This window comes from Pseudophryne corroboree, chromosome 11 (assembly GCF_028390025.1).
Source record: "Pseudophryne corroboree isolate aPseCor3 chromosome 11, aPseCor3.hap2, whole genome shotgun sequence".
In the NCBI taxonomy this organism is placed as follows: Eukaryota; Metazoa; Chordata; class Amphibia; order Anura; family Myobatrachidae; genus Pseudophryne; species Pseudophryne corroboree.
The window spans coordinates 260,865,484-260,874,508 of record NC_086454.1 but is presented as its reverse complement, the minus strand read 5'-3'; positions in this window follow the sequence as shown (position 1 = coordinate 260,874,508).

Sequence of the window (9,025 nt, the reverse complement as noted above, 5' to 3'; positions counted from 1 at the left end):
TAGCTTCTCCTGGATACACTCTATATGACTATCCAGTGTTGTGTTGATTGCCCCCCGCCCCTCTTCTCTATCCCACCCTTCCACCAATATCCTCTCCTTTTTTTTCCTTGTGTACCTAGAAAATTAGTCACAATGGGAAAAGAGGAAAGGGGAGGTTAGTTGCACAGGAAAAGAATATTAGGATGCCCCTAATTTAAATGTAACATTAATTGTTCATAGTTTTTCAGGGGGTGCTACCACAGATCATGTCATGGTTAAAGATAAAGGAGAAAAAGAGAAAAAGGATCTGTCTTCGATGCACAAGAATTTAAAATTTAACTTTTAATTAATTTATTAAAAATATATGACACGTTGAACTTTGACGTGTTTGGCTGATAAACTAGTATGCAAAATATTTAAAAAAAACACACACAGATAACAGATACGTGAAAATATGACAACACTGTGAATTACAGACAAAAAAGAAAATCAAATAAACATGAATTTGTTAAAAAACTGAGCATCTATTTTGTGTCTGTCCTATTAAATTACAGTCTATATATGAATCAATGCTGCTCTGTATTTATTTACAATTTTTGTTACACATTAACACAATTGTATTGGAGCTGTTATGGTGCCCATACACATATGAGATAATCGGTGCTATCCTTCGATTTCGACCACATCTGTGAGAGAAATCGGAGGATTGTATGCACATTTAGGTACCTTGAGACGCGATGCACGGGCACGCCGGTCGAATATCGCATCTCAAGATATTAACACAATTGTATTGGAGCTGTTACTTTAGTGCTTATGTAAAAGCCTTTGGCATAATGCCCAGACTTCTTGGAGTTTGGATACAAATTATATGTTGCAATCTTTAATGGTGTCACACAGTAATCCTTGTGTCTCACAGTCTGCTATGATCAACTGAAATGACCTATATTACCCAGACAGATTTCATATACTAAATTAACCCTTGGATATAGAGTTCTAAAATACCTTACACACTTAATATTCAATGTACTATTTATATAAATCCCCTCTCATTTATAATATTAGGTCCATGAATAGGTTTTGGCTAGCATACAATCCATAATACGTTACTATGATATCTCATTGAGCACAGTTTCGGATATTTCACCTCTCACTTATAGTGTCAGATGTCAGGCAAAAACAGATATATTGTCAATTCTCCTCTCACCTTTAGTGTCAGGTGTTTGACTAATTCTATGGAATATATCTCTCACATATGATTGTGAATATATTGATATATTATTATCCACATGTGATATATGGCTTGATCTTCAGGCACCCCCAATGTCCAGTATTATGTATACTATTATTTCACCTCTTACTTGTAGTGTCAGGTGTCTGGTATATATTGGGGGAGATTCTATAGTATCTCACTACATTGTATAATAAATAACGCTCTCTGTTGATGGTATAACAAATCTTATACCTGTCATAAGGGGAAAAATATAAATCTAAGTATATATAATGCTTTATTTATTCGTGCAAGGTGTGGGGTGATAGGATGATGTGATGTTATTCTTTCAAGAGTATCTGAGACACACAGGATGTGAAGGGATTTGATTTCAATTAGTAGTGGTATACTGTTTATTGAGTCCCCTATGTCAATTATTCGTATCCCTTTGTAAAGTGGTCAAAAGGTCATTCTATCTTACTGAAGCTGTATACCTTATCAGGACTATATCACTAACTTCACAGCCAGATGCTATGGACCTATATATGCATGTACTGTCCGTAACCACATTGATATGAATATTGACACAGACGTATTGGCATTGTTAGGTTCCTATTCAGAATTCAGTTATGCCATGCTGTGGTCGAGCAGTAAGAGGCCGTTTTCCAGCTGGGCTGCCTATAGTCAGGCTGATATGGTCCTGCACATGAGTGCACTGACACTATTGTCCCTTATCCAGAGTTCAATAAAACTGCTTTGTGGTCGAGTGGTGCAGGATAGGGGTGTATACAGATTGCCTCCGTCCCAAGTGTTCACGTAAACTTAATATCGTGTAACTGGTTCAGAGTGTTCCACTGGACATATCACCAAACCACATCATGGTCAGACGGCATTGCACTGAATTATCCATTCTCCACATATATATATTGCCTATAACCAGACTGCTGTGAACGCTGATAGGGGCGCACTGATGCTGGCAATCCTTTAATCAAATTCTAGTATAGTATCTCTGTGATCAGATAGTAGGAGGCACTCATGTACACAGACCACCTGTGCCTGACTAGAACAAGTATACCATCTTGGGTCCTGAGTGTAATTTATATATTATAGCTTGTGCAGTGGTTGATATGGTTACTGAATCACTATCACTCCCTTGAAGCCGTGCTGTAATCAGGCAGCATTACATTAAACTGCTCATTCTTAAATATAGCAAGCACAGTGAATTATTGATACATTTCTATTATAATATGACAGGAGGAACAGACACGTAGGACACTCAGGTACTACGTACGTTTCGCATTAGCATCGTCAGGGTAACCCAAAGCAGCTACTGGAGTATCCTTTTATTCAGTCCGCTGCCAATCAATTGGTCTTGCGGGAGAATCAAATTTAATTACGTGTCAAGGTCCATTAGAATCAAATGTATCTGTGAAAAATTAGATATTCCGACGCCATTCAAAATGAATAAGATTACAATGAATTTCACCCTCTAGCTGATTGCCATATTAATAAATTTCATACTTTATGTTAAAGATGTTCACGGTGTTGTTCTGTTACTGCTGCATATGGGTAACCGCCTTTATCATTTAGGGGGAGCATTTAGCCGTCCATCCTGTTGTAGATATAGGGTGATGTAATATGTATGGGGAGCATCTGTTAGTATGTGCATTGTTATCCATGGGGACCATAGCCTGAATTTGAAGAATCAAGTGCTGGAATGTTACAACAAGTGATCATATTAATAATGTGTATATATGCCTCCTAGATTTTTCAAATAAAATCATTATTACTCTATTATGTCGATGTCTAGTCTCATACAGATAAAAAAACTTATTACGTGTATGAGATAGATAATCATATTGGTTCATATAGAGTAATAATGATAATATAGTAACGTATTATGGATTGTATGCTAACCAAAACCTATTCATGGACCTAATATTAAAAATGAGAGGGGAATTATATAAATAGTACATTGAATATTGAGTGTGTAAGCCGGTATTTTAGAACTCTATATCCAACGGTTAATTTAGGATGTGAAATCTGTCTGGGTAATATAGGTCATTTCAGTTGATCATAGCAAACTGTGAGACACAAGGATTACTGTGTCACACCATTAAAGATTGCAACATATAATTTGTATCCAAACTCCAAAAAGTCTGGCCATTATGCCAAAGGCTTTTACAGAAGCACTAAAGTAACAGCTCCAATACAATTATTTTTTTAATGTGTAACAAAAATGGTAAATAAATAAAGAGCAGAATTGATTCATATTTAGACAGTGATTCAATAGGACAGACACAAAACAGATGCTCAGTTTTTTAACAAATTCATGTTTATTTGATTTCCTTTTTTGTCTGTAATTTACAGTGTTGTCATAATTTCACTTATCTGTTATCTGATTGTTTTTTTTTAATATTTTGCATACTAGTTAATCAGCCAAACACATCAAAGTTCAACGTGTCATATATTTGTAATACATTAATTCAAAGTTACATTTTAAATTCTTGTGAACTGAAGACAGATCCTTTTTCTCTTTTTCTCCTTTATCTTGTACCTAAAAAATTACCCAGATGGACCAAAAAAATTCTCAGAGACGGAGCCACTTGCCGCGGACCACAGTCGGAGCTTTGCCCCTAACATCATTCTGGTTTGCCCCTTCTTCAAAGAACAGCGAATTGCTATATTACAGTGTAGCCTAGTATTAGGCTAATAATGTAAACATGTGTGAAAAAATGTATAGTTTGAGGGGAATTTTAATGTATTGTATATTTATATCGATTTATTAGGGAAAGGGGAGTAAGGAGTATAAGCAGAGGTGTGGAATAAATTGAATGTATAAAATATTTATAATTTAATGGATTTATGCAGCTAAATATGGAAAGGAATGGGTGTGCCGCTTGTTTATGGTAATTACTTGTGAGGGGGCAGGGTGAATTCAGCATAGGCCCTACACACTTGTAGATAATACTGCACGATTTGAACGATCTCCTTCATTAATGAACGAGAACCCGTTCAAATCGTGCAGTGTGTATATACCAGCGATGAACGATGCGCGTCCCCGCGCTCGTTCATCGCTGGTCTATCATCGCTGATACATGCCAGTCAATCTGAACGATACCGACATATACAGTGTGCGGTATCGTTCATTGTGTATGTATCAGCGATGAACGATACTCACGATAACGACGATCCTCCGCCCCGCCGCCTGCACGCCACACCCGTCCATCTTCAGAGGATCTCCCGGCCGTCACTGAAGAGGAGCGCAGCCGCAGCACAGCCAGCCGCAGCATCATGGAAGAGGAGCAGCGCGTCTTTGGTAAGTATAGCACAGTGTTCCCACTGGCCACCAATGTATAAAACACTGGCCACCAATGACAAACTGGCCACCAATGACACAATGTCCACCAATGAATTTAATAAAATCCACTGTCCACCAATGCATTATGTCCCCCGGCAGTGTGCATGCAGCATGTGTTCCTAGTACACAGCATGCATATTGATATGCTGTGTACTGAGAACACATGCTGCATGCACACTGCCGGGGGACAAACCGCTGGCTACCAATGTGTATAATATTCCCTGCCCACCAATGCCTTACAGTATGTCCCCCGGCAGTGTGCATGCAGCATGTGTTCTCAGTACACAGCATATCAATATGCATGCTGTGTACTAGGAACACATGCTGCATGCACACTGCCGGGGGACAAACCGCTGGCCACCAATGTGTATAATATTCCCTGCCCACCAATACCTTATGTCCCCCGGCAGTGTGCATGCAGCATGTGTTCTCAGTACACAGCATATCAATATGCATGCTGTGTACTAGGAACACATGCTGCATGCACACTGCCGGGGGACAAACCGCTGCCCACCAATGTATTATGTCCGCCAGCAGTGTGCATGAAGCACACCCGTGGATTCTACGTGGACAAGGGGACCGAGCCTTGTGTCAACATAGGTAAGTATGTATGAATGTAAGTGTGCATGTATGTAATAAAGTCATACTGTCACGGTGTGTGTGTACTGTTTTTATTTGGGTATTTTTTTTGTAGTAGAACTACAGGTACCAGAGGGTCAATTATCCCCCCCCCGCGCGCGCATGCTGGTACTTGTGGTTCTCCAAGTACCAGCTTGCGGGGGAGGCTTGCTGGGACTTGTAGTTCTGCTACAAAAATAATATTCTTTTTTCTGACACATGGCTATCAGCCCCCCATCCGCCGCCCTTGGATGGGGGGGACAGCTTCGGGCTTAACCCCTGGCCCTTGGGTGGCTGGAGGGGGGGACCCCATGATGTAAGGGGTCCCCACTCCTCCTGGGTACCCCGGCCAGGGGTGACTAGTTAGTGATTTAATGCCAGGGCCGCAGGGACCGATATAATAGTGTCCCCCGGCTGTGGCATTATCTCTCTGACTAGTGGAGCCCGGTGCTGGTGTTAAAAACAAGGGGGACCCCTACGTGTTTTGTCCCCCATATTTTTGGCACCAGGACCGGACGCAGAGCCAGGTGCTGGTTGTTAAAATACGGGGGATCCCATGTCATTTTTTTCCCCAAATTTTTACAACCAGGACCAGCTCAAAGAGCCCGAGGCTGGTTATGCTTAGGAGGGGGGACCCCACACAATTTTTTTCAGTTTTTTTTTAACACTTTTGTGCCATCCATGAAGTCGAATCCAGGACGCACACTATCGTCAATTGGTCCGTTTTTCGACAGCGGAACTGTCGAATCCGTTTTTTATTGAATATGTTGAATTATTGACATATTGTCATTATGCGGTATTGTGTATAGAATTTTGAGGGAAAAAGTGTTTTTTTTCCCTTTTTTGAATAAGGTTGTAATATAACAAAATGTGGAAAAAGTGAAGCATATATAAATATATATTTACACAGGAGCAAAGGACTGCCACTCCAGGAAAGCAGAAATCTAATCAAATCACAGTTATATACACATCTCTGGGCTGATCTGCTTTATTAAGGTACTTTTTTGTATTATATATATAACAAGTCAAAACTAAATCACGCAAATTCAGGTATCCTGTATTGTCAATTTTTAAACAGGCTTCTGATTTTCATCCACTGAATGATTTCCCTGCAGTGTCCTCCCGATAGAGCCGTACCACAAGCTCAATGATGCACATTTAGAGAAAACAAATGGAGGGCGCAGGGAGTGAGTATACAACTTATAACTCTTTTAATACGAGTATATCTGTATACATACATCTAGTTTGAGTAACACAGCATAGAGGACTATCACTGGCGCCTCCGAACAGCACAAACAGAAAGCTGCTAGCCGCCGCTCGTCAGATACTCCTGGTCTGAGACCGTACACCGTCAGGTCAGCCAAAGAGACGTAGTACGTCCAGTGTCCTACTATCACGCCAACATGTTTCGTCCCAAAGACTTCGTCAGGGGGTGTGACACCTCCTTTTAGCTGACCTGACGGTGTGCGGTCTCAGACCAGGAGTATCTGATGAGCGGCGGCTAGCGGCTTTCTGTGTGTGCTGTCCGGAGTCGCCAGTGATAGTCTTCTATGCTATGATACTCAAACTAGATGTATGTATACATATACTCATATTAAAAGAGTTATAAGTTGTGTACTCATTGCCTGCAGCCTCCATTTGTTTTCTCTACATATATATATATATACACATATATACACACAAATATTTTTATTATATTATTTTGTGCATATATATATATATATATATATATATGTAGAAGAAAAGAAGGTGGCACTCACGCAGATTATTGCAAAAGTAAAAGTAGTCAGTTTTAATTTACCGACATGTTTCGGGGACTTGCCCCGTCCTCAGGGCATTAACAACTATATACATATATACATATTGTAACATGGGTATTGTAAATAAGGACTCGTAGGCAGATTTTCAGGTTATAACCACAGTGTCTTTAATGACATCGGACACTGTAGCACAGCATACACAGGCTTGGGCCTGGTCACAGAGGTACATAGAGAAAATAAACAGACAAACATAAAAGGTCCTAGCAATTCCCGTACTGAAAAGTAACTCTGCTGCAGTGGCTTGCAGCTTCACATACCATGGTCTCCTGGCAAAGCCAATGTCCACAGTCCATGGCGCTATAAACTCAACCCGGCTCACTGGCATCTAAGAGGTACCAGCGCAATGCATTTTGGGTAAGAGGGATATTTAAACCCCTTTCGTGCTCCTGACTTCCTGCTGTCTCTGGGTGAGCATGAAATTACGGACATCTGTTTCTCCAGCTGCAGCTGTGCAGAATGTGCAGGACTTGTTTTGTTCTCCCTCGGAGAGAGCTGATTCCACCAGAATGTGGGCATTTGTGGTGAGACACAAGCTCTCTCACCACGATATATATATAATTAGTTGAACTTATTATATCTGATTACTGTGTTAAGTTCTGATTTTAATATTTTAAAATTAAATCTCACCTTTCACAGAGACATGGATGCAAACCGTGAGTTCTGGGCTGGATTCATCGATCTATACCAGACCAATGAGTGCTTGTGGCATGTGGGAACAAGGGATTACGCCAACAGAGGAAAGAAAAATCTGGCATACCAGCAATTGGCCAGGTACAGCCTTGTCCAAGATAGTAGTGCCGACATCAAGTGGGTGAAGAGGAAGATCCAGAATCTGAGGACAGTATTTCTTAAGGAGCACAGGAAATACAAAGATTCCCAACGTTCAGGTGCGGGGTCAGATCAAGTCAAGAAGCCAACATTATGGTATTATGACTTGATGAAGTTCGTATTGGATGAGGAGCCTTCGAGGACAGCGGGGAGCACGGAGGAGCCGAATACGCCCGAGATGTTCGAGCCTGAGGAAGAGGAGAGTGTGGATCCGGTAAGTGTCCGCACAATACAGATGTCACTGTTTCTTGTTTAATTTGTTGCCTTATTATTTTCACATATTTTTCTTAATTTTTTTGGATAACTCAGCTGTCTTCGAGGGAGCTGGATGTGGAACCTGCAGTGGATGAGCCGGCAGACCAAGCCACTGTAATGCCGGAGCTGGAGGAGAGTGAGGCAGCGATGGGAACGCCCCAGCCTCTGGCTAGTAAGAGACGCCGGCCAGCTATCCCTGGAAGATCTGTCTTGTCCAGCAGGTCAGATACATTTCTGAGGCAGGCAGAGGAGGTCCTTAAAAACTAGAGATGAGCGCCTGAAATTTTTCGGGTTTTGTGTTTTGGTTTTGGGTTCGGTTCCGCGGCCGTGTTTTGGGTTCGAACGCGTTTTGGTAAAACCTCACCGAATTTTTTTTGTCGGATTCGGGTGTGTTTTGGATTCGGGTGTTTTTTTCCAAAAACACTAAAAAACAGCTTAAATCATAGAATTTGGGGGTCATTTTGATCCCAAAGTATTATTAACCTCAAAAACCATAATTTACACTCATTTTCAGTCTATTCTGAATACCTCACACCTCACAATATTATTTTTAGTCCTAAAATTTGCACCGAGGTCGCTGTGTGAGTAAGATAAGCGACCCTAGTGGCCGACACAAACACCGGGCCCATCTAGGAGTGGCACTGCAGTGTCACGCAGGATGTCCCTTCCAAAAAACCCTCCCCAAACAGCACATGACGCAAAGAAAAAAAGAGGCGCAATGAGGTAGCTGTGTGAGTAAGATTAGCGACCCTAGTGGCCGACACAAACACCGGGCCCATCTAGGAGTGGCACTGCAGTGTCACGCAGGATGGCCCTTCCAAAAAACCCTCCCCAAACAGCACATGACGCAAAGAAAAAAAGAGGCGCAATGAGGTAGCTGTGTGAGTAAGATTAGCGACCCTAGTGGCCGACACAAACACCGGGCCCATCTAGGAGTGGCACTGCAGTGTCACGCAG